Raw genomic sequence first — 7879 nt, 5'->3', positions numbered from 1 at the left:
TAAATACAAAGTTATAGGTATAAAATTATATATATGATGTAGAAATTTATATAAATTTTATTAAATTTTAATAAATTATATATATGTGTATATATGTATATATATGTATATATATGTATATATATGAATATAATATAATTTATATAAAAAATACTGTTAAAAAAAGGAGGTTCAGAGGAGTTTTTGAAGGAGGCAGAAGTTTTTATGCCACTTTCAGCTCCGCCCTGCTGAGGTCAGGCAGTGAAAACAAAGCTGTGATTTGTGAGGGGTTTCAGAGCCTTGCTGCAAGTTGGTGTCCAGCCCCATTCACTGATTTCATCACTTCTGGAAAATAATCCTGGGAGGAGGAAATTGGGGATGAGAGGAAATGGCTTTGAGTTGTTCCAGGTGAGGTTTAGGTTGGGAATTCCTGATATTTCTCCATGGAAAGGGAGGTCAGGCATTGGAGCAGGGCAGTGTGGGGTCAGCATCCCTGGGAATGTCCAAAATTGTGGCTGATGGGTTGATATTTATCATTTACTGATCTTAAAGGGATTTTCCAGCCTTAAGAATCCCATTATTCCATTTATAATTTTATTATTCCATTATTAAATGCATCCCAGTGCATTTCTTGCTTGAGCCCTCCTGCGTTTCTCCCCATCCCAAACCAAAAATCCACCAGCCTTTCCTTTAATCAGGACAATGAATTTATTTTTTTTTCCCCTTTTTTCCTCAGCTTGCTGGGAGTTTACAGCTGCAAATCATTGAGTTGGGCTTTTTTGGCAGAATAAAAACCCCCAAAATATCCCAGCCTCTTCCTTTCTTGCAGCAGTTTGTTTGTTTCCAGATGCCTGCAGCTTATTCAGCGTGGAGCTTCTCCCCTGATCAATATTTTAACCTTCTTGTTGATATTTACTCAGAGCTGCTGAATAAACTCCGTGGAGTGGAGCTCCAGAGTGAAATCTCCATTTCTCTCAGCTCTCGGGAGCTTTGGCAATAATTTGCATTATCCGGGGTTATTGTTATGCTGGGATATTAATGAGCACATCTCCCTCCCTTCTGTCTCTCCAAAATTCAATTCAGAGCCCACTTCTGGTGCTGAAGCAACTTCTCAGCTCTGAATTAGCACAGAGAGGAGGGAGCTTTGTGCTTTCCTTTTGTCAGCTCGCTTTGAAAAAACCCTTTTCTCTCCAGTTTTATAAAGATGCAGCTCCAGCTGCTTGGGCCTTGTGATGAGGGGGAGATTAAACCCTTCTTGGTGGCATTTTTAAATCCGACCATCTTTATTAAGTTTAATCCCATTTCTCTGAAAAACTCCACTCCAGAACTGTCCATGTTCTCCTGTGCCTGCCCTTAACCTGTTCTGTCACCTCCAAATACTGACTTTTTTTTTGCTCATTTGGTTTTTTGGGAATTTCTCTCCTGGATTAAATGGGTTCACAACGTTTCAGAAGCCCCCCTGAGTGATTCATTGCCATCATTTTGGGGTGTGCATGCAGCAGAAGTCAAATCGCCTCGATTGCAGCTTCTATTGAACTCATCCTTTCTGCTCTGCAATTTCTTTATTGTGCCATAATAAAGCTGCCCCTGTCACTGCTGAGCTCTGCCTCATCTGTCTCCCTCTGCGAGATGGGAGCTGAGAGAAAACTCTGCTGAGGCTGGGCTGGCTCAGTCGTCCTCAGAACCTGGGAACAATTCTCACCCCCAAAAAAACCAAGTTATTTTTTGCTGTTGGGAATGCTGTGACAGCCCCCAGGCCCAGCAGTGGCTGTGGATGTCCACCAGGAACAGCAAATGACTCCAGCCTTGGCTTCTCCTCCTCAGCAAAGGTGGCCAGGCTGAGGAAGAGCTTGTCATCCCTGATGTCATCCTCGCTGTCTCCAGCAGCAGCAGCAGCAGCAGCAGCAGGATCTCTGCTCTAGCTGCTCCTCCAGGGCTTGGAATTCCCTGACAAAGCTCAGGGCCTGGGCTCTCAGCAGATGCAAATCTCCCTGTTCAGGTGCTCATTCCTCTAGCACTGAGCCTAGCCTTTTTCCTTTTTCCCTTTTTCCTTTTTTTCCTTTCCCCCCTTTTTTCTTTTTCCCTTTTTTTTCTTTTTCCTTTCCTTTCCTTTCCTTTCCTTTCCTTTCCTTTCCTTTCCTTTCCTTTCCTTTCCTTTCCTTTCCTTTCCTTTCCTTTCCTTTCCTTTCCTTTCCTTTCCTTTCCTTTTTTCCTTTCCCTCCATGGAATTACAAGAGCTCCTCCAGGGGCTCCATGCTTGGAATTTCCTTACAAAATTTGGGGTTTGGGCTCTGAGCAGATCCAAATCTCCCTGTTCAGCTGCTCCTTCCCCTAGGACTGTCTTCCCTTTGCTGCCTTTCTTTCCTCACTCTCCATGGAATTATGAGAGCTGGAATTATTAGAGGTAGAATTCTCCATGGAATTCTGAGAGCTGCAAAATGCCGTGCCCTGTACTGATGGGAAAAGTTCTGCAGGGATTAAAGGTGCCCCCACCCCTCTGACCTCTGCCTGGAAAAGGAAGCTTTTATAAACTGGTGGAGATTTAAAGGCAGGTGAATTTGCCCCAAAATCCCAGCCAGGGCTGGAATTCCCCGAACCTGTTGCAGAAATGAGAGGTCTCCTCCCGAGTCCCTGTCCCAACCTGCCCATGACTCATTTCATTCTTCGTTCCTCCCTTTTCTTAATCATTCCTCACTTGAAAGTCTCTTCATCTTTTGTCTCTTCATCTTTTGTTTTGCCCACATTTCAAAGAGAGGTTGGGTTTTGGTTGGATTTTTTTTTCCCTGCCTCACTTAAATGACTGCTTTCCTTTCTCTTCGGGGTGTGAATGGAAGGCACAGGGGAGAAAACATCCTTTGATGCAGTAATTATGAGGAGGAGAATTAAAAAAAAAAAGAGAAATGGAAAGTGTGCTGGCTGGAAATGATCAGTGCAATATTTATGATTGTCTGAGGGGATGTTCTGTGTCACCTCCCTGAGATCCTGTCACTGCTGCCACCCTCTGTTCCTCATCCCTAAAGTGGGAAAAACCCCAAATTCCTTCAATATTTCACCTTCTTTAATCCCTCTGCTCTCCCAGGGTCCTCTCACTGCGTTTGCAGCACCTGAGAGGGGCTGGGATCCATTTTTGGGAAGCTTTGGGCACTGAAATCCCCAATCCCATTCCTGGGATGAGGTGGCAGTTCCCAAATGGGGAACGAGGGTGTGGAGCAGCCTCCTCAGCTGGGACCAGGAATATCCTCCCAAACCCTGCATCAGGATCTGGCAGATGCCACTCCTGCCTCTCCAGCTCCTTGAAATTCACCCACATTTTCCTTTTTGCATGGAAGACAAGGCAAACAAACTGTTCCACAGAATGTTCCTTATTTATCTAACTCATCCTACCAACTTCTTGGAGCTATCTAAATATATATTTATAATTAGCTGGGCTTTTTTATATAACTACCACAGGCTACTTGCTCCTCTCACTGCTTCCTTCAGAGCAGCTCTTATCTATAAAATTATCTCATTTGGATGCCTTCTATTACCAATAAAAAACTTGTTATGAACCTGGGTGAAAAAAAAATCCCACTCATAATAGATTTATTCTTTGTGTCTCAGTCAGATCTTGACTTTCAGTGCCTTTTATCCCCTGAAATCTCTCAGCTCTGCCTGAATTTGGCTTTTTTTTTTTTTTTCCCTGGCAGTGGGGTTGTTATTTACTGTTCTGCTGAATTACAGCCACCTATGAAGATAAATGTAGCAGTTTTTTTAAATGATTCACTGCTCACCTCCACGTCAGTCTGAGATCAGAGCCCCTCTCCGTGCAGCTGACAGGAAAAAGGGAATTTAATTGCTTGGATAAATAACCTGCTATGAGGGAAGCAGTGGGCACTGCTGGGGGCTCTTTGTTCCACATGTCTGGAGCTGGAGGTGTGGGATTATTCCCCAAAAAAACAGCCTGAAATTTGGGGAATATTGGGGCAGATTCATCCATGTGCAGCACCACAGGATTTCCTACACCCTCCTGGCAAAGCTGCTGCTGGGGAAGGGTTTGGGGCTGGATGGGGGCACCAAAAAGTGTTTGGGGCTGGATTGAGGACCTGGGGCTGGGTTGAGACCCCAAAGTGTATTTAGGTCTGGATTAAACCTCCAAATCATGTTTGGATCTGGACTGAGGCCTCAAAAGGTGTTTGTGACTGGATGGAGACCCCATAAAGTGTTTGGGTCTGGATTGTGGCCCTAGGACTGGATTGAGACCCCAAAATGTGTTTGGGTCTGGATTGAGACCCTGGACTGCATTTGGGTCTGGATGGAGACCCCAAAAAGTGTTTGGATCTGGATGGAGATCCCATAAAGTGTTTGGGTCTGGATTGAGGCTCTGGGTCTGGACTGAGACCCCATAAAGTTTTTGGGTCTGCGTCGTGACCCCAAAAAGTGTTTGGAGTCTGGATTGAGACACCAAAAAGTGTTTGGAGTCTGGGTTGTGGCCCTGGGTTGGATTGAGGCCCTGAAGTGCATTTGGGGCTGGATTGTGACCCCAAATCATGTTTGTGTCTGGACTGAGACCCCAGAACAGGTCTGTGTCTGCCCTGCCCTGGCTCCAGGCCTTTGTGCTGCTCTCTGGGACAATAAACTCCATTTCCCAGCCCTGCTGCCCGCCCTGTGCCTGGGTGACCTCAGGGCACATCCCAGCAGGGATTCCCCGGGCAGGAGCACCCCGAGCCCTGCCCTGAGCACCCCGAGGGGTTTTGGAAGCCTCAGCAGCTCCTCCCTGCCTGTGAGTGGCCTGGGTGTGAGTGGGATCCCTCCCCCTCCGTAACACTTGGGATTTGCAGCCTCACACCAACAACAGCTCCTTCCCCAAACAGCATTTTCTAGGTCACCAAACCCTCCAGCTTTGGCAGGGAACTGTGTCACATCACCTCATTCATAAAATGACCAAACTCTATTTTAAACCTCGCTGGGTGCCTTCCCTCCCTCTCCTCTCCCCACGTAACACTTCCCAGCTGAAGGAACTGTGGAAACCTCTCTCCTCTGGTTGGAATCCTGGGTTTTCTCCCCCCCAAACCAAGCCAGGTTTCTTTGCAGGCAGTTTCTGGAGCTGCCTCCTCTGGATTCCTGCTTTCAGCTCACCCTGTTGGCTGCCAGGTGCTTTAACTTGGGATTCTGCTCTGATTTAGGCCATGCCATGGAGATTCTGGAGAAATTCTGGGTTTCCAGGTCCAGTAATTGCAGGAAGGACTCAGGGCATGGCAGAGATGGATCTGAACCACTCAAAAAATCTCTACAAGAGAGTGAAGTGCTGGCACAAGGCAGAGCCATGGGGAAGGTGCAGAACCCACCTGGATCCAGGTGGATGGGGGAGCCCTGCCTGGGCCAGGAGTGACCGTGTTCACAGGGGTCTGAGGATGAGGGAAGAGACAAGAATGTTTATCCATGTTTCAGAACACTTGATTTATTATTTTATGATATATATTACATTAAAACTATACCAAAAGAATAGAAGAAAGGATTTCATCAGAAGGCTAGCTAAGAATAGAAAAAGAAAGAATGATAACAAAAGTGGCTCGGACTCTCTGTCCGAGCCAGCTGGGCTGTGATTGGCCATTAATTAGAAACAACCACATGAGACCAATCACAGATGCACCTGTTGCATTCCACAGCAGCAGATAACCATTGGTTACATTTTGTTCCTGAGGCCTCTCAGCTTCTCAGGAGGAAAAATCCTAAGGAAAGGATTTTCCACAAAAGATGTCTGTGACTCCCAGGTGTGCTCAGAGCTGAGGTGAGAGGTGGGATCTGCCCAGCTCCCGCTCCTGGAGCTGGCACAGAGGCTGCTCTGGGTATCCCAGCTCTGTCAGCCAAACCTCTGCTCACCCAGGCAGGGCTGAGCCTGGACCTGCAGGGCCACAGTTGTTAATTAGCAGCCCAGATGAGGAGAATGCTCATCAATTCCAGGAATAATAAATGCTGGGAATGGCCTGCCGGGCAGGGACACGGGGACAAAGGGATCTGCCACAAAGCCACTGACTTGCAGCTGCTGTCCTGAGGGAAATGATGTGTAAAGGGATGAGCTCAAACCCCCCATGCCTGTTACCTGTGTATCTCATGAGTAATTTGTCTCTGAGGCAGAGGCGTTTTATTTTTCTCCTCTGAAGCTGATTTTTTTTTCCTCCAGCTTATTTCTCCTCAGCAGGAGGGGAAGATGAATTTCTGTCAAATAATAGTTCATTGCTCTTAATGCAAGAGTCCAATCAAGTGGTGGTTTAGAAGCTTTGCTTTCCTCACCATCACAAACAAACAGAACCAGGAGGACAGGGCTGCAGCACTGCAGGCAAGGCTGGAGCACCTCAGGGATCAGGACCCTGCCTGCAATTCCCGGCCTCACACCAGGGATTCTCTGTCCCCCTCCTGCTGCCCAGGGCTGCCTGATGCCTTCTGCCAGCCTGGGCTGCTGCTCAGGGCACCAGGAGGAGGTTGAGCTTTAATATGAAGTTTTCAGCAGCTGGGAGCAAAATTATCTCACTTGTGTCCTTCTCAGGGAGGGGAGATGGAGGGAAACTGGGGGTGCTGGCAGGGGGTCCCAAAGCAGTTGAGGATTTGGGATGTGTGGGGAGCAAGCAGAGCTTTCCCAAACCCAGCTGTCCCAGTCAGAGGTGTTCAGTCTGGGCTTAAAGCTGGTCACTGTTGGCAGCAATGGTTCAGTGCCACACTGGTCCTTGCCCTCCCTCCTCTGTGCCCTCCATCCCAGATTCTTGTGCTCCCTCCATCCTTAGGATCACCAAACCACAGAACAGGCTGAGCTGGGAGGGACCCCCAGGATCATCCAGTGCAGCTCCTGGCCCTGCTCAGACACCCCCAAATCCCACCCTGGGCATCCTTGGGGCTCTGTCCAACCCCTCCTGGAGCCTGGGCAGCCTCGGGGCTGTGCCCATTCCCTGAGGAGCCTGGGCAGTGCCAGCGCCCTCTGGGTGCTGAGATCCACCCCTTTCCCTGAGATCCATCCCAAACCTGCCCTGGCACAGCTCAGTGCCCCATCCTCTCTGCATCCTGCCTGCTCCTCCTTCCGTTCTCAGTGTCCTGTTCTTCCTGCCTCTCTCCATCCCGCCCACTCCTCCGTTCATCCCTGGTCCCTTGCTCTCCCTGCATCCTCCCATCCTGCCCTGTTCTCCCTGCATCCCTCCATCCTGCCTGGCCCTCTTTCCATCCTTAGCCCCCTGCTCTCCCTGCATCCCCTTAGCCATCCCACTCTGCACTCGCCTGCTCTTCCCACATCCCTCCATCTCGCCCTGTCATCCCTCCTTCCATCCTGGTACCCTGCTCTCCTCTCATCCCTCCATCCATCCCGGATCTTGTCCTCTCCCTGCATTCCTCCATCCCTATCCCTCGTTCTCCTCTCATCCTTTCCTCCATCCCGTTGCTCCTCCATCCCACTTCCTCTCATCCCTCCATCCACCCTGGATCTCCCGCTCTCCTCTCATCCCTCAATCCTTCCTTGTCCTCCGCTCTCCTCTCACCCCTCCATTCATCCCGGATCCCCTGTTCTTCTCTCATCCATCCATCCCATTGCCCCGCTCTCCTCTCATCCCTCCATCTCGCCCTGCTCTCCCCTCATCCCCTGATCCATCCCTGTCCCCTGTCCCACTCTCATCCCCTCCATCCATTCCTGTCCCCTGTTCTCTCATCCCTCCATCCATCCCGGATCCCCTGCTCTCCCCGCATCCCTCCATCTCGCCCCGCTGTCTTCTCATCCCTCCATCCCTGTCCCCCTCTCATCCCTTCATCCATCCCTGTTCCCCGTTCTCCTCTCATCCCCTGATCCATCCCAGATCCTCTGCTCTCCCTGCATCCCCTGATCCATCCCTGTCCCCGCTCTTCTCATCCCCCGCTCCATCCCTGTCCCCGTTCTCTCCCTGCC

The sequence above is a fragment of the Geospiza fortis genome, unplaced genomic scaffold (genome assembly GCF_000277835.1).
Source record: "Geospiza fortis unplaced genomic scaffold, GeoFor_1.0 scaffold305, whole genome shotgun sequence".
In the NCBI taxonomy this organism is placed as follows: domain Eukaryota; kingdom Metazoa; phylum Chordata; class Aves; order Passeriformes; family Thraupidae; genus Geospiza; species Geospiza fortis.
This window is presented reverse-complemented; position numbering follows the sequence as displayed.